Source organism: Girardinichthys multiradiatus, chromosome 20, assembly GCF_021462225.1.
Source record: "Girardinichthys multiradiatus isolate DD_20200921_A chromosome 20, DD_fGirMul_XY1, whole genome shotgun sequence".
Classification (NCBI taxonomy): Eukaryota; Metazoa; Chordata; class Actinopteri; order Cyprinodontiformes; family Goodeidae; genus Girardinichthys; species Girardinichthys multiradiatus.
Genome location: NC_061812.1, coordinates 6,310,675 through 6,336,552, shown reverse-complemented (window position 1 = coordinate 6,336,552; position 25,878 = coordinate 6,310,675). Strand labels below are relative to the sequence as shown.

At 40.9% G+C, this 25,878-nt stretch overlaps 1 protein-coding gene and 1 long non-coding RNA gene across 3 annotated transcripts in view; both read right to left on the bottom strand.

Moving 5' to 3' along the window:
• LOC124856743 (glutamate receptor-interacting protein 2-like) overlaps window positions 1-25,878 on the bottom strand; it is a 328,206-nt gene that overhangs the window by 281,428 nt on the left and 20,900 nt on the right. The gene's annotated exons all lie outside the window — the stretch shown is intronic.
• On the bottom strand, window positions 19,979-21,127 carry LOC124856747. The gene is made up of 3 exons (XR_007035414.1): window positions 20,657-21,127; window positions 20,337-20,578; window positions 19,979-20,247 (listed from the first exon to the last, which is right to left on the bottom strand). It is a non-coding gene; the product is annotated as an uncharacterized LOC124856747 (long non-coding RNA).

Below are 25,878 nucleotides of genomic sequence, written 5' to 3'. Positions count from 1 at the left end.
GAGACAAGATTGCCAAAACGTAATGTGGAAAATATTTCCTCCAAGCTGGATCTCAACCGGAAAAGGGTCTCATCAATGTGGTTGCGCCTTTGCAGTACTGAAAGTTTAAAAGGTTTATTCAGCCACAGGAAAACGTCACAGAAGTAACACTCCTCACAGCTTCCAGGAATCACTGAAGCAGAAAAAGGGATTAGTGACTTGTAGTCTGTCCAGATATTGCAGGGATCAGAAAAGTCACTAACCTGCTTTTGTCTTGAGTAGAACTTGAAACCCAGAGGGGAAACCTCGGTGGGTAGCAGGCAGTGATCTCCACAGCACAGGTAAGATGTGACTCCAGGCTGAATAATCCAAAGGCGAGGCTGGCTCAATAATCCAAGGACAGAAACAGGGTCAATGATCGGAACAAGAGACGTCAGACAAGGGGCAGGCAGAGGCATAAACCAGATGCAAGAAACAGGGTCGACAACCAAAATCCAAACAGTCCGACAGGGAGCAGGCAGAGAGGCAAAAATCCAAGAGGCAAGGCAAGGTCAAGAAACAATGATCAGACAGGAAGGAACGCTGGATATCTACTCACACGATGGCTTTCAAAAATCTGGCACTATCTGCTTGTCAGAGTCAGTATATATCAGGGAAGACACAGGTGCTTGGCATGCCACAGATTGCACTGCACTGCAGCAGTCACCAGGTGCATCTAATCTGCTGATTGCAGCCAGGGAGACAGGGTAGAGCAGACGTGCCAGAATCATAACATTAATATGTTTAACATGATTTTCAAAGGAATAATCCTTCATTCTCTTTTTCATGACATCTTATCCATTTGCTATGATCATTATTCATTTGATACTCTAAAGATGAATCTCTCATGTTATCATATGTAATTTATTTAGTGTCAATCAGAGTGATCCACTTCTGCAAAAGAAAAGAGAATTAATAGCATGGGCCTCCCAGACTTACAGCTTGAGAATGTGAGTATTTGCTGATTTATATTTGATTTATTTAATTGTGAGGATTTAATATTTTTTTGCATGGATACATAAAAGGATCTGACCTCATTTTGACGATGTACAACGGCAACAACAAGTCTCTGGTGTTGTTGCTGGATATAGCTTGAGTCGTTCTCCCTGTGTGGGGGTCATATCAAAAATGTTCCAGCAGCCAAAGGATTCACCCTTACGTTTCTCAACCACTAAACAATTTTGCTTCTTCTTTATTTGTATTTAGGCACTCCTTAATTCTCAAAGATGTTGAATGGGCTGTTGAAACATACAACCACTTTACTGTCTTTTTCTGCCTGTTTAAACATCACCACCAATCATTCTGGAAGTCCCACAAGACCTTAGTCATTCTTTAACAGCTTTGGAGTGTTATTCTTTGGAACTTCCAGCTAGTAGGTTGACTTGATGGACACTGCTCTTGCAAAAAAAAGACGTTTAAACACCCAAAAGTTTAGACTTCCAAACTTGTTGTAAACATGTGAGGGTCTTTATTTTCTCCTGGTTCAACAAGATCTACTCCAGATGTTGGGGGACCAGTACCTGTTGATGAGAAGTGGGCTTCGGAACCAAGGCATTTAATGACTAGAACAGAGATGAAATTGTTATCATGGTAACAAACCCCAGTAAACTAAGTTATTTAACTTTAACTACACAATAAATAGAACTTTAAAAATGAATCACTTTTTACTAAACCTCTGTTGAGAACCAGCTTGTTTTGTGGTGCCATGTTTAAGGCACAGATTATCGTGTGTTAACAATATTTCCAAGGCAATTTTCTTGTATTGACATACATCATTTAAATCTTGAAGCTATTTGCAGCTCTAATTTATTTACAGTTTCTTTAAATTACTACTTATTTTAAATAACTGTTTTTTTACTTACCTTTTCGAAGCAGCACTCAATTTCTCAGGAGTGTTATATCTATACATCTTATTGTTGCTTAGTTCAATCAGATCCATCCATGGACAGTGTGCCGGTCAAAGCTGCTCACATTTTACACACAGTATGCCCGCCTGTGGGAGCCTTAACAGCCATGGAGTGCAAAACTACACCACTTGTGTAATTGTACAATGTTGGTGTGTTGTGCTAACAAATTATTATTTATTAAATGTCAGCTTCTTAGCTGAAGAAACATAGAAAATTTAGCATTAGTGAAAACTCATGGAGCACAACAGGACACAGTACTGACTGACATTGGGAGGATAATGAGGAGAAAATTTGTTAAATTACTCAGAGGTCACACGTATTAACAATTTCCATGTTCTCATGAAGTCATTGTTAATATCATGCAACACTGACCCAGTTGACATTAATTGCATAGTGAGTCAAGCTGATCTTTGCACTCTAAATAAAGGATCTTAGCAGTTTTCTTATAGTCACATTGCTCAGATAAATTATCAAACTGTTCATATTCCAATTGTTTGTACATTTAGAGAGGAGTTTTTTTATATCTTGAGGGGAATGCTCCTTCCTAAAAGGTTTGAAAAAATCAAGAGGAAAACATTATTCCTAAAGGTCTAGGAGGTTCAGTTAAGATATCAGTTATTCTGTCTGTGCAAGACCCGAAGGATGTGAATGACAGATAAATTATCATTCATACAAAGATTTGACCTTTGGAGGAAAGAGTTGACAGGGTGACAACATGACAGACCTGGAAGCTAAACACAAACACAGACAGAGAGGTTTGAAAGAGGGAAAACTCATGACTCTTCATTTTGAGGAGTTTTGAATAATACCTTTTTTGTATGAATTTCAGATTGTAAACACTACCAAGTGTGACAAACCTCCTGTTTGTGCATGTATGAAAACAAGTATCCTGGTCTCATTGTCGAGTATACCGACATTTCCTACATTTCTGGTGATGAATTCCAACATTTCCCACACTTTCTGCAATGGCTTTGTTACAACCATGGTTACAACAGGAAATGCGGTACGAACTTTTCTGGAACTTTCAAAATAAATTGCATTAACCGACTTCCAGCAACTTAGGAAGGGGGTGTAACAGCGAACTTCCCGTGAGGTCACTGCCCGTATAAAACCCCCACCTTTCCAAGGAATCGATCTCTTCCACCAGGCGCGTAGTTGGACCTGGGCTTCCGGGGCTTCTGCCCCGGATGTTTTCTGAACAGCCCCGGACTTCTTGATAGAAACAATTTAGAAGTATTAAAAAGATGCAGCCACAAAATAGTATTGGCCTTCACAGTTTTATTTTAAAACAATAATTTTTTTTCAATTGTGTTCCTTATAATCACGTCCTGCTCCACCTAACCTGATAATGAGTTAAAAGGAGAAGACAAATAAAAAAATAGCTATTTGCGCACTCGCAGCACCACGAATGTCCAACTACGCGCACAGCCAGAACAGCAGTTTACTCCAGGTCGACCTGCCTCCTTCATTACCTGAAAAGGTACACTGAGCGCCTCGAACAGGGATCATTTCAGAGCAACCACGGAGCCAACCAGAGAGTGGGAGCCTGGTGTGTGTATTCAGGAACAGGTGGAAGTGGAGCGGTATAATCCAGGCTGAAGATAGCGGTAAAACCTGAATGCTGACTCAGGATGGGCTGATTGTAAGTTACAGCTAATCACTGATTCACCCAGCAAGACATGAGGTGGAGGTTCACTCTAATGAGCATCTTCAGGGTCATGATGAGGGACTTTCACCTGAGCAACAGGTGAAGTTAAATGTGGCTGTGATAGAAAACAGTAGCAACCTTCTCTGTGAGCTTCTAGCCGGTTTTGCATCATAATGTGAAAATATCTGGTCCTTTACTTCAGTCAAAATAAAAGCATTTAATCCTAACATAGCTGAACACATTAAAAAGGTCCTTTAGATCAACACATTGATCTCATGGCTGCAGCCGGTCTTATAGTCTAGTTCTACATGTAGACAGAAAAGGTGGTGCTCAATAATCCAGGAAAATATCTCCTGGTGCTAGTAAGGCGTATAAGTGCAAAAGTAAGCCTCCCTCTTTCCTGTCTTCTGTAATGATTTTAAACATGCAGCTCTGGCTTTAAAGATGCAGGATAATTAAGAAACAAATCATAGCAATTAATCACAGGTGGACCATTAATTAGTTAACTATTTTATTTTTCTGAATTACACATGTAATATTATATAAACTAAACTAATTAAACAAGGATACAGTTTTACTGAAGGTGAGACATACATACCATATATATATATACAGTTCTTAATAACTGTAATATTAGTACCGATAAGGTCCAGGATGAGGCTCTATGCTCTATTTTAAACACCACAACTGAACACCCTTTCCTCTCAAAGTGTTTATTAGTAAGAACTGTACTAATGTCTCACTTACTCAGTGCAGAATAAAACACTGTGTTGTAAAATGTTTCATTTATTATTTTTGGCAGGCCAAATATCTTCAGAAGTGGAATGAAGGGCTGAAAAGATGGTAAAAGAGAACAGGTTCATAAAGGAAGGAACAATTTTAATAAAATGTTTTGAAAGCTCTTGGCATAATAAAATAAACGTGTTTTAGGATTTTACCAATTGACTAAGATTTAGGAAAATCAAATTTATACCAGTTTCCTTTTTTGAAATATAAGAATAAAGACAATGGAGCCTCAGGAGAGGAACAGTTTGATGAGAATGTAACATTTAAAAAGGCAATTTATGTAGATGACAAAAGAAGTACATTTATCTGGCCCATAGTAAACATCTCTGAGTTTAATGAAAACTTTTGTCAGACAAAATTCAGATTAAGTTCTTTTCAAAATACCTCAAAATGTGTCATTATTTGCTTCAGCAAAATGGTTTTTCATCAGGCCTAAACTCTGTTTCTCCTTGTCCTTCATTCAGCTTCTAACAAAAATAAAAAGTAAAATTATTGCAAACCTTTTTTGTTTGATTCACAATAATTTACATTCAGACTAAAACCAGCCGAGACAGAGAACTGGTACAATATGTCCTATATTATTTTAATTTTAAATTACATATAAATTGTCTTATTGAAATCTAAATATCTTGGATTTGGGCTAAAGCCCCCAATGTTTGGAGACCCTAAAAACGCCCCTGTCTTCCACACTGCTCCCCTGCGGAACTGGACAGGAGAGACATGCGCGCTAATGTCTCTTTGCTGGCAAAAAGACATAAACTCTTCAACTGGATCCAAGGGTGTCATATGATCATCGATCATATGCACTAAGTTAAGTACGAATGAATTACTGTTGGTGTATCCGGTATATTCATTCATGAACGGGGTAATTAAGGTACAAGCGTTGCTTGACTTTCTCTCTGAGGTCTACAGAGGCAAACTTTGTTTATAGAGAGTTCCCAGCAGAGACGCTGTCTCGAGTGAAGCAGTTTCTCGGTCTGAAAGGAGGACAACAGGGACCGCATCACCTAAACATCTAAGAACACATGCTTGCTACTAAAGATCATCTACCCAGAAAGGTTGTTAGTTTTCAATCCAGTAAATAATATTTCCCTAAACATTATTTTACTAAACTTGATAACTAAGTAAACACCATTAAGCCCCATTGCTCCAGAAAGATTTGGCTCTTTTCCAACATATTTCCTTAAATATTTCACTATTTCCTTAATAATATTTCCTTAAATATTATTTTAATAAATAAAGGCAGCTATTGAGACACCGTTGAGAATTAGTCATCAAGAAGGTTGGTTTTATTCAGCAGATCATTATTTAAAACATTGTTTTATTAAAATAATATTTTATCTGATCTTGCATTGTGAATGGTTGTCCCAAGGTTTGCTGATTATTGCCTAAGTTGCTTCCAAGACTAAGTTAACTTCATTTCCAGATTCTTCAAGATAATCCTTGGTTCTCAAACATAAACATTGCATGGTAATGTTGAATCACTCTTTTGGTCATGGTTTCAACCATCTTTAATCAACTTCTTTATATTGTACATAGCCCATTAGTCTTCCTTATTCTTTAATCCTGCTTGGTAGTTAGTTGGATTGTTTTAGCATAGTAAAGAGTTTAATTGAAATATGTTTAACTTTGAGTTGACTTATTTTTGTTAATAAATTCTTGTATTTTAAGAAATTGTGTGAATTCATTCCATATATGTGCAGAGTTTATGCTGTTCAATAATGTCAGAGCTCATCTCACACCTTTCTATTTTGTCCTAATACCATCGCCTTACTGGGCTGGTATTCACAGGACAACCCTTAACAGACCAAAATATTATTTGATAAAATATTAAGGTATTAATATTAAATAATATATTCAGATTCATAGTTACAACAGCGTTATCACATGAGGAGGAAGGGCTAATTTGCCTTGTAGCTTTGGAAAAACAAAAAGAAAAGTATATAAGACTTGGTATATAAGGCCATTAAACCAAACTAGGGACGAAGAAGGAGATTACATCTGTCAGTGCAGCATAGAGTGGAAGTGACATTGCGCGTCCTCGTAACTGGTTGCCTGTAGCAGTGTGTCGCATATAAAACAGTTCAGTGCTGGAACTGTTTTTCCATTGTGTGACACCACATATGCGGTCATGAAAAATAAATTTAGATTTGTGTGGACATGTCCAGCAGATGTCGGCTTTGAATCTGGATTTAGTCGTGTGGACATCTGCTGAATCAAGTACGCCCGACTATGTGGGAGCCTTAAAAGCGCTGTGTAAACTCACCTGTTTTGAAATTTCAAATGTCCTTGGAGAGTGTGTACGGAGTCCATGCCGCTCACAGTACACCCACAGTATGCCCGACTATGTGGGAGCCCAAAGTGTGTTTACATAAAATAGCCTGCCTTGTATGTGAATAGAACAATGAACAATTTCAGAGATATGTGTGTGATGTTGAGTAAAAGTGTTTCTTTATAGATGTAAGAATTGGAAGAAAATTGGATGTATTGAAAATCTCAAAAGTAAAAAAGAGGACATAAATATTATGTTCTGCCGCACTTCTAATTTATTTTACTGTGATACTGATATGTTATCAGATCAGATATTGAGTGAAGTGTGTGTTTGTGTGTGTGTGTGTGTGTGTGTGTGTGTGTGTGTGTTTTATTTGTTTGGCCTTTATCAATTTCGCCCATAATTGACTTAACATATGCATGTGGTTGTGCAAATAAGACAGTTCATAATAAAGTGCTGTCTAAAATCTCCATATTCAGTTAGACCAATGGATTACATGAATATTTAAAACATAAGCTTCTTAAATCAAGGTAATACTGCTACACATCCAGTATGACTGACGCACCACTGGTGTGCATTATGTATGTGGAAAAAGAAACAGTGGTAGAAAAAAGAGGGGCTTATCCTGAGAAGACTGATGTTTTAAAAGCAAAACAACACCAACATTGTCCAAATTAAAGAGAAAATGTGTCTACACCAGTGAATGCAGCACAACTGGGCACCGAGCTGGCAACAGGAAGCCTCCAGCAGCAGCATGTTTAGAACCACTGCCAACAATTTAGTTGTGGTGAAGGCTGCTGTTTTCCATAGATTTCAACTCAACTGTCTTACTTTAAATTAAAACATTATAGTAAAATATGAGGTGGAGTGTAGCACTGCACTACAGTGCTTTGATTAGTGTACCACCTGGGTGAAAAGTAAATTTGAAGATTATTGTTATGGTTAGTTCTTGTTTGTAAAGTTTAAAACATTCTGAAATTTCATCACATCATGCAAGGCACCAAACTAATCATCTTTCACTTTATGTACTGTTTTACTCTTAAATACTTGAACACATTCAGCTTGCACATACATTTATTGGCAATATTGGGCTTTCAGCAGTTATTCTAAGCATTTCTTAGCATAAAAAGCATAAAATGTGCACGCGTGACATAACGTATATCTGACTCCATTATGGACTACAGGTTTTTTGGGAGTTTTGGACTGTCAAAAACTGAAAAATATCCAATCTGTTGCCTTCAACTGAATGGAAAATACTTAAAATGCTTAGAAACAAAACACAAATAAACAAGGCAATGGAAGGTTAGAACACAAAAAATGAATGCTTTGAGAATTACAGAAGAGCTAGTCTGTGCCTATAGCTCTCAAACACAGTGGTGGTAGCATGTTCTGGTCTAATAGGTTAATGAAAACTTGACCAGTTTTGTTTACATGTGCTCAGCAAGGGCAACTATCTATGTGGGGACTATCTATGCATGATCTGTGTCCATTTAGATTAGCAGATGGTAGTGCCTTATCTAGAGGATATTTTGTTTTATGACAAAGCATAGGTTGATATTATCTTGATACCTAAACATGTTTGTACTATGTGGATTTAAAGTTGTTAATAAACAGTTTAAACCATGTAGTTTAGGTTTGTGAGCAGGTGGATAAATGATAAGCAATAAATAAACCCAGTCGGGTAATAAAAACACGTCAGGAACATTTAAAAAACAAAAATAAAGACATCACATGAGAAAGCTGTGTGCTTGACTTTAGTCACGCATCCACCATGTCATGAATAAATGCAGACTCGCATGTACTCACAGACACACAGTGTAGCAAAAAAGACTAAAAGGCAGAGAATTCTCTGGTGTGTCTTTGTGGCCACATGGAGGTCAGCGAGCCATAACAGCAGAGCAGAAGGGGCCACACATATAGCTCGCATACACAAAAAACATACACATGACATCAAAAATCAGCATATATTGTTGCTTTCGTGTGTCTTTTTCTCATCCAAAGAAAGCAAGGGGTAACATGGAGACACACACATTAACAATGATAATTATGAGAATAATAACCTTAATGTAAAGCACTTTAAAACAAAGTGCTGAACAGTTACAGAAAACAAAAAAACAATAAAACAAAGCGCTGACAGGAGCATAAATTATATATCACAGATATTTTCATTGCAGTAAAAGGCCATTTCAGGACAAAAAATCTAATGCACACAATTTAAATAAACCAAGATGGCGCATACGATGTCAGCCTCGGAGCTTCACTCTTTCTTTGTGTATTTGTGTGTATTTATGTTTTACGAGCCACGGTACTATGGTCTCAGGCCACAATTCTGTTGGCTCATACAGCAGAGAGGAACTTCTCAACATCAGAGAGTCCTCTTTAGGGATTTGTTCACCATCATTCATCCATCCGAGCTTCACCGAATTCCTGGCGAGCGGAGTCGTGGCTCTCTGCGGGATACTAAGTAACAAGACAGACGAGCTGCTTCTTCTCACCTGTAAAAACACGGATGGATCAGCTGGTACACTGGTGTTGTCAGAACTACCTGGAACAGCAGAGACTGTACTTCCTGAGGCAACTCAAGAAGTCCAACCTTCCACAGGAGCTGCTGGTCATCTTCTACACTGCCATCATTCAGTCTGTCCTGTCTTCATCCATCTCAGTGTGGTTTGGTTCATCCACCAAACAGCACAGGTCCAGACTGCAACAAATAATCAGGTCTGCAGAGAGAATATTCAGGGCTGACCTTCCCTCTATCCAGGACTTATACAGGTCAAGGGTCAGGAAAAGAGCTGGAAAAATCTCTGCAGACCCAACACAGCACATAGACTATTTAGAGTTTTAGCTTCAGGCCGCTGCTACAGAGCACTGTTTACTAAAACCAGCCGCCACAGAGACATTTTCTTCCCCCAGGCTGTTTCTCTGATGAACATTTAATAGAGTACCAAACAACCTCATACTGAAGTTGCAAATCCACCTTTGCATATGTGTATATTGTATATATGTATTTATGGACATAAGGATATATGCAGAATATATCTTATAACACAAAAAAACAAAAAAGAAACCCAGAAAGCAAAGTGTACCGGAGTCAATTTCCTTGTTTGTTGTATGTACGAACTTGGCAATAAAGCTGATTCTGATTCTTAAACTCTGCAGACTGAAAAGAATCAACACAAGAAATATAATCGGTGCAATCGTAATTATGTCAATATGTAGGCTAGAAGGAAAAATACGATAAATGGTCAAAAGACACACGAGATAAATTAACACCATAATTTAAAATAAATATGTCTGATAGTAAAATGTACGGTGTTGTGAAAAAATATATTTTTTGCTTGTTGGTCACATTTCAATGTTTCAGATCATCATGTAAAATTGTATATTAGACAAAGACAACCTGAGTGAATAAAAAATGCAGTTATAAAACTAAGATTTTTGGACAATTGATTTTATTTTCACAAGCCACACTGCCTGCTTATGTTTAGACCTATAGAGATGAATTAAATAACTTCAATAGAACTTGTCAATCTTCTGATTTAGACAATAATTCAAGAACAGGAAAGAAATACAGTCATTAGCATCTATCAGTTAGAGCTATTATCCATAACTGGAGAAAGTATGGAAATGTGTTTAACCTTCCCAGCAGTCTTCAACCTACCAAGTTTACTCCAGTTGTACATACATGACTCATTTAAGAGGTCACAGAAGAACCCAGAACAACATCCAAACCACTGCAGGCTTCACTTGCCTCAGTTACGGTCAGAGTTCATGATTCAAAAATAAAAAAGAGAGACTGGAAAAGTTTGGCCTTCATGGGAGAATTCCAGGCCCACACCACTGCTGAAACAAAATAACACAAAGGACAGCCTCACATTTGCCAAAGAAAAACACATCTTCAACTTTTCCCAAAACGTTTGAGAAAAATGTGGACTGACAAGACAAAAGTGGATCTTCTTGGAGGACATCTTGTGTGAAACAAACAGCACTCTGACACTCAAATATGATGGTGGGTAATAATGTGATGATCTGAGTTTAGTTTGTTGCTTCAGAACCTGCACATTGGAACCATGAATTCTACTCTCTACCTTAAAATCCTGAAGGAGAAGATCCAGACCAGCCCAATTTTGACCTTAAGCTTACTCACACAAGAGTTGTGAAGCAGGACAATGATAAGAAGCACACCAGCAAGTCCACAAAACGGGCTCAAATTAATAAAGGTTGTGGTGTGGCCCAATCAAAGTCTGGAAACAAATCCCATTGAAATGCTGTGGCATGACCTTGAAAAATGCATGTCTATGCTCAAAAACCTTCAATGTTGCTGAAGTAAAATAATTCAGATCTAAAAGATTCAAGTCTTACAAAATAGTAAATATACAGGTCCTTCTCAAAATATTAGCATATTGTGATAAAGTTCATTATTTTTCATAATGTCATGATGAAAATTTAACATTCATATATTTTATATTCATTGCACACTAACTGAAATATTTTAGGTCTTTTATTGTCTTGATATGGATGATTTTGGCATACAGCTCATGAAAACCCAAAATTCCTATCTCACAAAATTAGCATATCATTAAAAGGGTCTCTAAACGAGCTATGAACCTAATCATCTGAATCAATGAGTTAACTCTAAACACCTGCAAAAGATTCCTGAGGCCTTTAAAACCCCCAGCCTGGTTCATCACTCAAAACCCCAATCATGGGTAAGACTGCCGACCTGACTGCTGTCCAGAAGGCCACTATTGACACCCTCAAGCAAGAGGGTAAGACACAGAAAGAAATTTCTGAACGAATAGGCTGTTCCCAGAGTGCTGTATCAAGGCACCTCAGTGGGAAGTCTGTGGGAAGGAAAAAGTGTGGCAGAAAACGCTGCACAACGAGAAGAGGTGACCGGACCCTGAGGAAGATTGTGGAGAAGGGTCGATTCCAGACCTTGGGGGACCTGTGGAAGCAGTGGACTGAGTCTGGAGTAGAAACATCCAGAGCCACCGTGCACAGGCGTGTGCAGGAAATGGGCTACAGGTGCCGCATTCCCCAGGTCAAGCCACTTTTGAACCAGAAACAGCGGCAGAAGCGCCTGACCTGGGCTACAGAGAAGCAGCACTGGACTGTTGCTCAGTGGTCCAAAGTACTTTTTCGGATGAAATCAAATACTGCATGTCATTCGGAAATCAAGGTGCCAGAGTCTGGAGGAAGACTGGGGAGAAACAAATGCCAAAATGCCAGACGTCCAGTGTCAAGTACCCACAGTCAGTGATGGTCTGGGGTGCCGTGTCAGCTGCTGGTGTTGGTCCACTGTGTTTTATCAAGGGCAGGGTCAATGCAGCTAGCTATCAGGAGATTTTGGAGCACTTCATGCTTCCATCTGCTGAAAAGCTTTATGGAGATGAAGATTTCATTTTTCAGCACGACCTGGCACCTGCTCACAGTGCCAAAACCACTGGTAAATGGTTTACTGACCATGGTATCACTGTGCTCAATTGGCCTGCCAACTCTCCTGACCTGAACCCCATAGAGAATCTGTGGGATATTGTGAAGAGAACGTTGAGAGACTCAAGACCCAACACTCTGGATGAGCTAAAGGCCGCTATCAAAGCATCCTGGGCCTCCATAAGACCTCAGCAGTGCCACAGGCTGATTGCCTCCATGCCACGCCGCATTGAAGCAGTCATTTCTGCAAAAGGATTCCTGACCAAGTATTGAGTGCATAACTGTACATGATTATTTGAAGGTTGACGTTTTTTGTATTAAAAACACTTTTCTTTTATTGGTCGGATGAAATATGCTAATTTTGTGAGAGAGGAATTTTGGGTTTTCATGAGCTGTATGCCAAAATCATCCGTATTAAGACAATAAAAGACCTGAAATATTTCAGTTAGTGTGCAATGAATCTAAAATATATGAATGTTAAATTTTCATCATTTCATTATGGAAAATAATGAACTTTATCACAGTATGCTAATATTTTGAGAAGGACCTGTAGAAGAAATCTTTCTACAGCAATGCATTTGTTGAATGCCCTGTCCCACCGACACGGCTACTTGGCATCACTGAAGTATCTGTTTCTATTAACGTATAATCATTAATGCTTCAGATATTCAAAAGTGTTATGATAACTTCTAAATGTGTTTTCTGCTCATAAGTCAATATAAATGATGACAAATGTTATTTGAATACCAGTTTATCTTTTCTGCTTTCTCAGAGGCTCCTCATTTATCTTTTTGATGCATTTGTCAGAAAAATGGTTCATATGGAACCTCACCTTGGTCATATTTCATTTTTAAATTTAACAAGTTCTCTTGACACTATATTTCAAAACAATACTTTCTTGCTGCCTTTCTGATTTTTTTTATCTGTCTATACCTTCTTTGTCCTGTGTCATGTTTATCTATTATGTTTCCCTTCATTATAATAAAATAAAAATATTTTATTTGCTGAATTCTACTAATCTAGACAAGGCTTTTTAAGTATATTCAGAATTCAGATAAAAACTTTGAAAATTAATGTTGGCTTTAGACATCTGGCACTTTGAATAGCAATCAGATTTTTGTGGCCTTTGCATTTAGGTCTGAATGGCATGCTCCGTTGACCTTGTAGTATTTAGATTTGGACTGTGCTTTTTCCCTTCCTGAATAGTTGTTCTGTTAAAATATCAGAGGTGTCTTGAGGTAAATTATGATTTATTCCTTTTATTTTAGGTCTATTGTGTTATCACACAATCAAGTCTTCACTTCCTGTTTGCAGAGTGTGTTTCTTTTGGTTGGTTTTACCGGGTTTTTTTTACACATATGTCCCATTTTGCAGATTGACACTCATTTATCATTATTTCCATCTGTAAACATTGTTCCTAGTTTCTTTTACATACTGCCAGATCATTATCTAATACTCAGTTGCAATTTCTATACTTCCTCTTGCTTTGGATTTGCTTCATCATAGATTGCATTGGTTGATATCAGAAGCCGTTAACTGTTGCTCCAGTCTTTTAAATTTAAGTAGTAAAACTTTTTTTGTGGCTTCCTGCATGTCAGGTCTCATTTTAAATGAACCACTTACTTGTGTTTCATGACAATAAAGATTAGTTTGAAGATAAGTGACGAAAGGACAACTGAACCAGTGACAAAAAAAAAACAATTAATGCATGAATAAAGGAAAGTAAAAATAAAATCAAGAAAAGTAAAGAATAGTTGAACTACAAACTAAAATGAATGAATTTTAATATTTTAAGGCTGAATGAACCCCCTTTTGGAAAACTAATGTTTTTATTCATTCATTAATGCACTTTGGGATTTTTGGTCCATAGGTTTTCTTAACATGAAGTCAATTGTTTCTTCCAAGGGAGGAGGCAATTCCTTAGAACTCTTCTGGCTCATTTCGTGTCTGGTTAATGGTGTTGGTCTATGTCTGGACCAAGAGTCATAGACTTCTCGAGTCTCTGTAAACTTCTACCTAAATATTGTCAGGAGATTCAAGCTCAGCCATGATCCGTCGGATAGGGGTCCTCTGTCTCGTTCAGTTCTAAGGTAGAAAATCTCAAATAACCTTTGTCCCCAGTAGAAAAGTTTATTATAATTTAAAACTTTTATTCTGATTAGCGGGACCTTTTAAACTTTTGTAATTTTAGATATTTTATAATTTTGATTTTAGGCCGTTGGGCATGTCCTGTTTTTAAAACATTTTCAAGTGATTAAGCAAATAATGCACTTAATGATTTAACGCCCATATTTTCTTGACATGATATCAAACATTTCTCCCTGGGAAGGAGGCAACTTCTTAGAACTGTCCTGTTGGGGTCATCCATTTTGGTCGAACAGACCGACTAGGCTGCACAATTCAACATGCGAAGCTCAACAGACGTCGCAGCTCTGACGTCACCCGGGATTATAAAACCCACGGAAAATAAACTTTCTTTGCCATTTCCAGCGCGTCTCATGGGACGACGCAATGGAGGCGCATATCTGGAAAGACAAAAGCTCGCAGGCAAACTTTTCCTCCACCCGGCCATTCCCGGAGAAGATTCATATACCGATCGAAGACCCCGCTAACACCCTGCGAAGGTGGAAACCCACTGAAGTTTTTATTTCCAAGAACATGAGTTTTCTCTATGTTGATCGAGTTGACTGCAAATATTCGCCATATTTTCCCCGTTTTGGATGGGGAAAATATGGAGAATACGTTCATTTTTCTATTAAATCAGATAGGTGCATTTAGAGGTCTGGGCAGGGTGAGGCATAGTTAAGTTGGTTTAGAATCACCAGTAGCCTCAGAGTTTTATGGCCCTTTGTTCAAGATTTGGGGCAATCAGCTGCTAGTGGCTAAGGTCGCAGCCCTCAGTCTACCAGCTGATCGCTGCAATCGAGACATCAGCACACCAGAAGGGCTTCTCTTTCCAAGTTAACCCAAATTGGACATTTTGTCCATAAAACTGCTGGTTCGATCTTCATAGACACTCAATGCGCATATATTTTCTTTTATTATTATTGTTAGGTAGTCATTTTTATCCTCTTTGTGTAGAATAGTGCTAGTTAGTTAGGTGATGGTTTTTGGACCAGACTAGAAGTATATCAGGGTAATATGGCTTCAATAAATCTTCACATATATATTCAGGAGAAGCTTGTGATTATTTACGTGAAAGCATGATTTGTCTGTCAAATTAAGGTCAAAGTTCCCCACCGTTCTGTGAAGCGGCTGACTAAGCAGTGATATTTAGTGGTTTGGGTTAATAATGATCAATTATTAATGGTAAATAACTAATTGATATTATTAAGGGCTTTGAGCCCATAATCACACAGGACGTTTCTGCACCTGGACCAAGAGTTGGAGACTTCCAAGGAAGTGTTAGGGGTGTCAATAATTGTGGTACCAGTGATGTTGTTAAAAATAATAATTCTTAACATTGGATTTTCCCACTGAATAAAAAAAAACAAAAAAGTCTTTTATTTTAAGACCTTCTACTCATTTTTACCATTGGGGTCAATAAAAGTAGAAGATGTTGAATAAAGCTTACCTTTCTAACACCTCATAAGCACTATCAGTTCTTATGGTGCGTTCACACCGAACGCGGATTCTGCGAATATTTCGCCTCATTTGTGTGCTTTTGCCCGCTTGACATTCCGCGTGAACTCCGCGTTGGCATTTGGCAACAAGAGGCAACGCTTCGCTGTGTCATCAAGTAGGAGGAGCTTCCATCTGCTGCTTGCTGGTTTCAACTGAACATGGCCGACATGGATTTCACAGATAATTACAGTGTTTTACCTGTGGAGAGCCGAAAAACGCCGCCAACCTCGACGTCCCTGGGTTCACCAGATTATTCAGGGACGGGAACAGTTCGGAGAGTACCACCACCTACTCCAGGAGCTGCGTCTGGATGACGGTCAATTTCAGAGGTACTTCCGTCTATCCAGGACCCAGTTCGAAGATCTGCTGTCCCGCGTTGGAAGACGAATCGGCCTCTGGGACACCAACTACTGGCACTATATCCCCGCTGCTGAACGCCTGTCCATCTGTCTTCGGTGAGTAAATAAATCTCAGCTCAGTAAAAAAACAGCCGATTTTTTTTATGTCCACATCTCCTAAATATAAGATATTTGTGCCTAAACATAACCAGGCCAGATCCTTTTTGTACTTGTCTCGGTAAAAGTAATTAGTTGAGTCATATGACTCTGGCTTGCCGCACGTCGCCACTATGATCTGGTCCTCCATCTTCACTGACAACCGCTTCTTCTCCGCTGTGGTCGTTCACCCTATGTCACAGCCACATCCAGTCCCTGATTGGTTGACGTGACGCGAATTTAGGAAAAAATTCAGATTTTTAGACTTGTCCATCGCTCTCGCTCTGCTCCCGCTTCGCTTGGCACGCCTTCCGCGCCGCGTCCTCCGTGTCCTTTGCACCGCACCGCGCCGCGCTGCTCCGCTCCTCTACATAGGGATAACATGTAAATCGGCCGCTCCTTTCGCAGAAACCGCATTCGGTGTGAACGCACCATTAAAGTATAAATAGAGCATCATTACTGTAGTACTGCATTTGTCACCAGTGCATTCTTCCATTTCTTCAACACTTGTTCACTGATGTAAGTACACAAGCCTAATTTAGGTATTTTATTATAACCTAGATGTTTAGGCATTTTAGTAGTTATCTAATTTTAATTATGTTGGGATTATGAATCTGAGAATATTATTTAATATGTATTATTAATATTTTAATATTAAGGGTTGTCCTGTTAATACCAGCCCAGTAAGGCGATGGTATTAGGACAAAATAGAAAGGTGTGAGATGAGCTCTGACATTATTGAACAGCATAAACTCTGCACACACATGGAATGAATTCACGCAATTTCTTAAAATACAAAAATGTATTAACAAAAATAAGTCGGCTCAAAGTCAAACATATTTCAATCAACAAACTCTTTACTATGCTAAAACAATCCAACTAAACTACCAAGCAGAATTAAAGAATAATGAAGACTAATGGGCTATGTACAATATGTACAAGATGATTAAAGATGATTGAAAACCATGACTGAAAGAGTGATGAAGTTAAGTTAGTCTTGGAACTAACTTAGGCAATAATCAGCAAACGTTTAGACAACCATTCACAATGCAAGATCAGATAAAGTAATTTTAATAAAATAATGTTTTAAAGAATGATATGCTGAGTAAAACCAATCTTCTGGATGACCATTTCTCAACGGTGTCTAATTAGCTGCCTTTATTTATTAAAGTAATATTTAAAGAAATATTATTAAGGGAATGGTAAAACATTCAAGGACGTATTTTGGAAAAGTGCCAAATCTTTCTGGAGAAATGGGGCTTAATGGTGTTTACTTAGTTATCAAATTTATTAAAATGATGTTAGGGACACATTATTTACTGGATTGAAAGCTAAACCTTTCTGGGTATATATATTATTTGGCAGCAAGCACGTGTCCTTACCTGTTAGCAGTTGAAGCTAACAAAGAAGCTGATAGCTTAGCACCAGAATCAAACCCACACTTTTAAAAATACACTGAATAAAAGGGTTTAAAATGCATAAGCGCAGACGGCGCGTTATAATCAATCTTCTGTTTAATATCACCCTTTAAATAAAGTGTGTCTTAACCTTAAAAACACACAAACAAAGAACACAAAACTGAACATGTGTGCTGCAGATAGCCTGCTAGCACCAAGATAGCTGAGTTCAAAACAAACAAAACCAAACTTCATAAAATGAAAAATGTTTCGATCATTTCAATCTAAATCACTTCTATATTATTCTGCTCTGCCCAAACCTAACCTCTGACCATGCTGAGGAGTTGTCCAGGTGATGTCAAAGTTTGAAGAAAGAATCCACAGTGGACAATGGTTAGCCACAGCTAACCTCCATAGCTGTGGATGAAAGACGGCTCGTTGTGTCCGCCAACCACACTGCACATTACCACGGTGATGCGGCCTCTGTTGTTTGTCTTTCTCTCAGGCAAGGAAACCGCTTCACTCGGCTTGTAGAGACAGCGTCTCTGCAGGGACTTCTCTGGGACACCGTTTGCTTCTGCAGGCCTCAGAGAGAAAGTCAAGCCAGGCGTGTACCTTAATTCCCATTTTTATGAATGAATACTGGGTACACAAACAGTTATTCACTCATACTTAACTTGTGCATATGATCACGTGATCTTATGACACTCTTGGATCCAGTTGAAGAGTTTATGTCTTTTTGCCAGCAAAGACATTAGCGCGCTGCCTCTCCGATCCCAGTCCCGCAAAGAGGAACAGTGGAAGAGGTCGGCTTGTTGGAGAGGGGGTGCTCTTATTCAGACAGTGGCATCATGGGAAGTCTGCTTTTACCCCACTTTCCTCAGTTGCTGGAAGTCAGTTAAATGCAATTTATTTTTAAAGTTCCAGAAAAGTGTGTACCTGAGTTTTAATGTTGTTTCCATGGCTGGGTCCCAACAATTATTGGTGCTTAATTAATATTAAAAACATTTAAACAATCACTAGCAATTTTTATAAACCTATAGTCATTGATATATCTAATTGCTAAAGAAATAAAGGAGCTCTTGGACAGAAGAATAGAGGGTAACTCCTTCAGTGTAAGTCCACCCAGACAGATCTGGCTTTTTTAAGCACCTAATGTTTATTACAGGTGTCTGAGGTCCATCAGACCTTCGAAATATACTACATGAGAATTTCCTGTTTTACCACACAAAAAGAAAACAGACCCAGGAAGAAAATCAAAGTGGTTTTAACATTAAAACTATAGGGTTTACATAAGCAGGGTGGACATTAATGATCGTGTTTGCACAGTTCAGTGTGTAGGTTCAGAGCACAGTTCTGAACCCACACAATGTTAATGTTTTCAAGATATTAAGGATGTCGATAAATGCACTGACAACACAAAACTATCCCTTAAAATGAGCCTTTTTCTTTAACCGCATTAGAAGTTGCTGAGATTAGCTATTAAAGATATGAGCACCGTGTCTATTAACTTCTCTCCATCTTTCTCTTTTGTGAATTTAATATTTTTTGGCCTTTTTTGCTGTTCCTAATGGGAAATTTTGTGACATTACAATGCAGCTGCATTAAGAACATCAATAAAAGAGCATTTTCACATTTAATTGTCTTTTTTGTTCTCATTCCTCCTTTTTATGACTCTGTTTCTGCCTAATAATTCTTGGAAACTGTGCTCGCACCCACTTTTAGCCAACCATCTCTCTTATCCTCTGTAACATTTTTTTCACAAGCTGATAATTTTTGCAATTCCTCATAAATGTATTCAACACATTGAATAGAAAACCATCACACCCCCTTTAGACAAACAGCAGCCACTTTTTAGAACATAATGAGGAATTTGATTTACCGTAGTTTCTCCTCTTTCTGCCTCTGCCTAATGTTCCGTATTGTATTGCAGTTGAATGCAAAGCTTGCCCTGTGATGAACTGGTCACCCATCCAGGGTTTACCCTGACACTCGCCCAATGACCACTTGAGATATAGACCCTGTAAGCTGTGCAAGTTTATTCTTTCTGTATGTCCAGAAAATCCCCCTATACCCATCACATGGTGTACTTTTGAATAAACCACCTCCTTATTTTTTCATTCATGTTTTTATCATCTTTTCTTTATACTTGTATTTATTGTGATATTTTAATTCTCAAATGGCCAATTTAATTTACAGCAATAATATATATGTATACATATTGTGTTTGTTTACATTCAGCAAAATAACTTCCAAACTTAACAACTTGAACCTGATAATATGGAGGAGAATAAAAACTGAAAAGCTTCTGTATTTGTACACCTATACCATTCACTGTATCTGTAACCTCTGCAGCAACGGACTCTTTATCGCTCCACCATCTATAATCTCTCCACCGTCTTTAGTACATCTGGCTTTCAGAGGTGGTAAGAATACAAAAATAATGTACTCAAGTAAAGGTACAGTTACTTTGATAAGATTTTACTAAAATACAATTAAAGTTACCAGTGTAAAATGTTATTCAAACAAAAGTAAAAAAGTACGTCATTCAAATGTTAATTGAATTAAAAGTTACTTAGTTGCCCTTTTAAAAGCAGAAGAAAGTCCCTCTCTGTCATAGTCTTAGGCAGTTTTCGGACCCACATGCAGATAATCCCAGGAGACACTGGAAAGTTTCAATAATTTTATTAAAAAGCAATGAACCAGGAAGTAAGAAGATGTAAAATGATGCATTAAATGATGGATTGGTCTTACTTGTGGATCCAAGGTAATTGGGCAAAGAGGGTAGATCTGTGGCAAGGTCCAGGGTGTTGGCAGTAAGCGTCTGTAATAGGCCGGCGTACAGGTGACTAACCCAAACTGAGCAAAGCCAGGAGAGAAGCCTTGAGAAGCCGGTCATGGGAACTGACAGCTGTGTGGTCTCTGGATGAAATGTTTGTGGAACGACAGACACGTGTGACCAGGAAAAGATCCCTGGCAGGAACTTGAGCAGTAACCTTGGAGCAAGAAACATAAGACACGGTAAGTACAAAAACTCGGTGAGCAGGAAAAGACAAGGAGTTGGCTAGAGGTACCGTTAAGGTTGACTCTCAGGCGTTGAATGACTGGCAGCCAGCTTCTTTTAAGCTCCAGGAGTGAGTGTGATTAGGCACACGTGTGAGAGGCCCTGCAGCACCGCCCACCAGGTGAACCTGTAGCTCCAGGAAGACAGAGAGAACTGCCACACATCCTGAACCCTGAACTCGTATATTTCGTACATAAAGGAAAAGAGGAGATATTGCTCCCAAACTGTTTTTAACTAAAACTCCACCTTTATAAATGAAAATGCAACACAAAATAAAATTTGTCAGCAAATAACATTAAGAATATTTTGGAGGTACATACATTTCCAAATTTGTTCTGTCGGCTTCTGTATTTAGGGTTTGCTGCAGCTGATCGCCACCATCTCAGCATTAATTAATTTTTATTTTTTATTTTTACTCAGTTATGAATGGGATTCCAGCTGTTACAGAGTAAGGTGCTTAAATCACAGCACACTTAATTAGTCCTTGTGAACTCTTTAATTACAGTAGCACAAGTAAATGTAAATCGCTATTTTCCATCCCTGCTGCGATTGACAGGTAATATTCAACTGTGGACTGCCATTACGAGCTTGAGTCACAGCACTGCACATTTCTTTGTTGGATGCCAGAGATAAACAGGAAGATTTAATTAATGTGGCACTAGTAGGAACAAGGCTTTTCCGATTTGTGACTGCTGGGTTATAAGCGTCTGATAGTGCCAGAGACTATTTGTTTTTGTAGGCTGCTCACTGTCAGCTCTCTAGTTTTCTCATCGCTCTCTGCATAGTCCTACCATTATCATGCCTGTTATTTCCAATTATTCTTCCCTTTTACTGCCTGTGACTCTGCCGGTGCTTTATGTCCTGTTCTTATGTGTTCCATGTCTTCAAAGTTTTCAGTTTATCATTAAACATCCTTTTATGCATTTTGTTGAACTAACACTAACTGTTTTGGGCTCTTCGTAATTAGGGGTGCACATAGAGGGTCCGTTGTTGATGCTGTTGATGTGTTTGCATGAGGGGTCATTGGGGCACCATCTTACATTAATAACCTGTTTATAATTAAATAGTATCCTTCTGAATTGTTATTGAATTGTTAAGTGGCTAAATATTCCCACCCTTAAATTAAACACCAAAGGCTGGAAAATAAAACATTTGTTCATGCCTTATTGTTAAATCTTCTAGAGAGAGACCGTAAACCAAAGACTTTATATTGGTTGGACATGCAATTATACTAAGACAGGGTTGTCTAAAACCAAACAGACAAGTGTGCATTAAAACACATAAGTGTTTAACTGCATTTTACTGCCAATTAATTCATTATAAATGATTTTAAAAAAGAAATAAAAAATATTTTAAAAAATGCTTAATCTATGTAGAACAATTTAAAACACTGGCAGGCGGTGGTGGAGTACAGTAGGAAAATAGTATGATATGTTAGTATGTTGATCATAGCAACAAAAGATTTAAAAAACATATTTGATGTTTTAATGTTGGGTTTTGTCAATTTATTTCTAGCATCTTAACTGCAGGAAACAGCGATCTCAATGACCTCAGTTAGGGGGAACAGATTAGTTAACTTCAAAACAGCAAGGTAATGTAACTGGACGCCAGCTACAGTGACTTTTTGATGCAATTTTTACGAAGGGTGAATAAAGATGTACAACTGTTGTAACAGACTGTGTCCCAGCACTGTGTGCAGTATAAATAATGGTTAAATACCAAAGTGGTGCCATGTCAGCGTTTATCAAATAACATTTTCATGAACTGCTATGAACTTTCTGAGGTGACAGTTCTTTTTTTTTTTTTTTTACCTTGTCCTGTCTGGCAGAGTATCGCTCAGAATTGTTGTCTGAGTGCCAAGAAAAGCCCAACAGATTTACTTTCACAAGCAGAGCATCACAGCTAATGCTTTAAAGCTTTGCTTGATATTTATAAAAGAAACTTTATTATAAACTTCTTTGGGAATATTTCAATTGTTACGGACACGGAGACTGAAATGAAAAAGAAAAAAGAAGCTCAAAAAAGAGAGAGATGGGGGAAAAAGGGGAGAAAAGGAGGAAAGAGAGGAGGAGAGAAAGAAGGATGAAGAGAATACAAGATGACACCCTGTTTGCTTATACACATGCAGCTGTTTTTTCTTTTTTAACAAAATAGTACACAGTAATTCTGAATGTAAAATGTACTTAGTGAGAGGTGCAGCCCAATATAGAACATCTGTGTATCTGTCAACACCTGAAGCTTAACACCTGTGAGTATGGGTGTGGACGCGCTTTTGTATACAAGGTTTCTCCACAAAAATATGCAATAGGGAGTGTGAGGACCCACAGGCCTGCCCCATGGTCCCTGGACGGACACTGAGGAAATCCGAGCCACAGACATCTAAAGGCCCCCCAAAGCACAGGAACCCCAGGAGAACCACCGCCAGGACTACCGCAACCCCCCCAGAGAAGAGCAGTGGAGAGTCCAAAGGGAACCACCCAGCAGCGACAGTGCAGAAGCCCAGGGAGCCGCAGCGATGAGCCCTCAGGCCCCGCCGGCAGCCGTCCACGCCCGAGCAGATCCAGCCATGGACCCAGAGGCCCAAAACCACGGGACACACCAACCCCCAAGCAGAGGCCCGACAGAGCCCAGGGGGCCAGGCCCCGGCAGGCAGCCACCGGGAGTGAGCCAGCACACACCAAAGCACCCGGCCCCGGACATCGAGAACAACAAGTACACCAGCGGGCAGAGACTCCAACCACCGGCAGGCGGTGTGGCGGGGAGGAAGCTGATCCAGGAGAGGGAGCAGTCCAAAACCCAACCTGTCGCAAAAAAAAACAGGCACACACAGTCACAATCACCCACTCCCACCCTCATGCATACACATAAAATCACTCACACCCAACGTAAGGATAAACAACAATGAACGTCATACACTCACTCATACTCCCCATGCATACTCTATACTCCCAGGTCCAGGCGCCGGTACCCCCTAGGGGCAACCAGTTCCCGGACCCAGGAGGTGGTCCCCTTCCCTCCTGGGGCAGAGGGAGGCAGACAGCGCCGGTACTGCCCAGACCCGGGTGAACCCGGCCCGGCTCCCGCCCCGAACCCAGTCCCCAACAACCCCCATCCACCTCCAGAGAGGGGGCTATGTACAAAAGAGGGGTCCACATGGCCCAAACCAACCCGCCACCCGGAGCCGCCCCAGGACGGAGCAGTCCCGACCCCCCAACAAGCTCGATCCCAACCCCATGAGTCTCCCACCCCAACAAGAACCTCCCCACAGGGCCACCCCCAACAAGGACACCGATATTGAACACATAACCCCGAACCCAAACGGCACGAATCCCCAACCCCACAGGGGCACACCCCCACAGGTGAATTCCGTGGCAGAGAAGCCCATGAAGCCACACCCACACAGCGCAAGCTCCACACACAGCCCCGCTCTAAGAACCCCCGCCGCACCCCGCTCCCCCACCACACAGCGTGCCGCAACGGCAAGGCAAGGGCCCCACGCAACGCCACCCCCGCCCACTGGCGCAGCAGGGCAGACCCCACCGAGCACCGCACCCACAACCGGACCCCTGACCCCGCACCATGACGGGACAAACTCATCCACCAAGAGGTCCCTGGCCAGCAGCAGGCACCCAGGGCCAGTGACCCCGCCATGCTCCCCTCAGCAACAAAAAACACTACATCACTGCCACTGCAATGACCGCCCAGGGAGAAACACTATCCAGGCCGCAGCCCCTCCACACCACCCCCAGCCCACTGCCCCGATCCCCCCTTGGACAAGACAGGCCAGGACCACAGAAGGAAGCAGTGGAAAAAGGCCACGGTGGCCCCAGTTACCGGGCACCCCGCCAACCCCACCCCCAAATCCCGGGGGCGCCCCAACTTGCTGGCCACCCACACCCCCGCATGGCGCACCACGGCTTGGTGGCCATGCGGGGGTGCGGGTGGCCGGCAAGCTGGGGCCAGCCCCTCCATCAAAGCGGGGCCACATCCCAATCAAGGCTGGCTAAGACCCCCCTGCCGGAGCCCAGCACCCCCCCAGCCGGCAGACCAGGGCCCAAAGCCAGAGGACGAGATCCAAGGGAACCCAAGCAATCCCGAGAGAGCCGAAACGCCAGCCCAGCACCGGACAATCCCCAAGACCCGACCCCCAACCCCAGCCCAGACCCGACTAGAGGGCCCACTCCCTCTCCCGTCCTCCGACCACAGATGGGAAATAGCGAACGGTGGTGTGAAAAGACCCCAAGCCTGCCTCCACCAGCTCAAATGTGGTGTTGATGCGTGTTGTTGTAGTGTGCATTTAAAAAGAAAAAAAAACGGTGGGGAAGAGGGTATGCCCCCCCCACTCTGAATCCTCAATGTCTCCATGAAATTATACCCTTAGAGGTGAGTGCTGGCACCAGAGGATAGGCTACTAGGATATCCTCCCTCCTGATGCCATTGAGTGCGCCCACCTCCAAGACCCTACATGTAAATGTCATGAAAATGTTATAAGTGAGAGTGTCTAAGTTGTACAATAAAATTTGGGCACAGGCTGCCATGGGACCACAGAGAAGGAAATCCCTTGTGGCACTCCGATGGCGCACCCACACCCCAAGGCCATCCATGAGTGGTATTGTGATGGAGCTGGCAGAGGGAGGTGTCAGGGAATGGGGAGGGAAGGACTGGGGGGCAAACCGCTCTCCCAGGGAGCCAGCTCCCCAGCTGACCCCAATAGGCACCCCCGTTTGCCGTGTCCCAACAAAGGAGGGAGGCATAGGCACATCTGCCGGGCAAAAAACTAGGGACAGGTAACAGGCCCCGAGAACCAACTGAAAACCGGGACCAACATCCCCTGCCCCCCCCGGAACCACCCAGCCCCTCAGACCCTGATCCCCAGCCCCGTTACCCAGTCCGGCCGCCCGAAGTAGCCACCGACCCCCAACAAAAAGGACCCAGCCAGAAGCAGCCAAGAATGCGGCCCCACTCCAAACAAAGGAGCAGACCAGCCAGCCCAGCGCAACCAAAATACGCCACACAAAGGAGGGCACATGACCAGCACGCCCAGCCACCCCTGAACCCAAGGGGCAGAGCCAACAGCGCGCCCAGCCCCCGAAGCCTGGCACCAGACAGCAGCCACAACCAGGCAAGCAGGGCAACAAAACACATCCCACTCCAACACCAAGGCCGCCACCAAACCGCACCAGACAGCAGCCACAACCAGGCAAGCAGGGCAACAAAACACATCCCACCCCA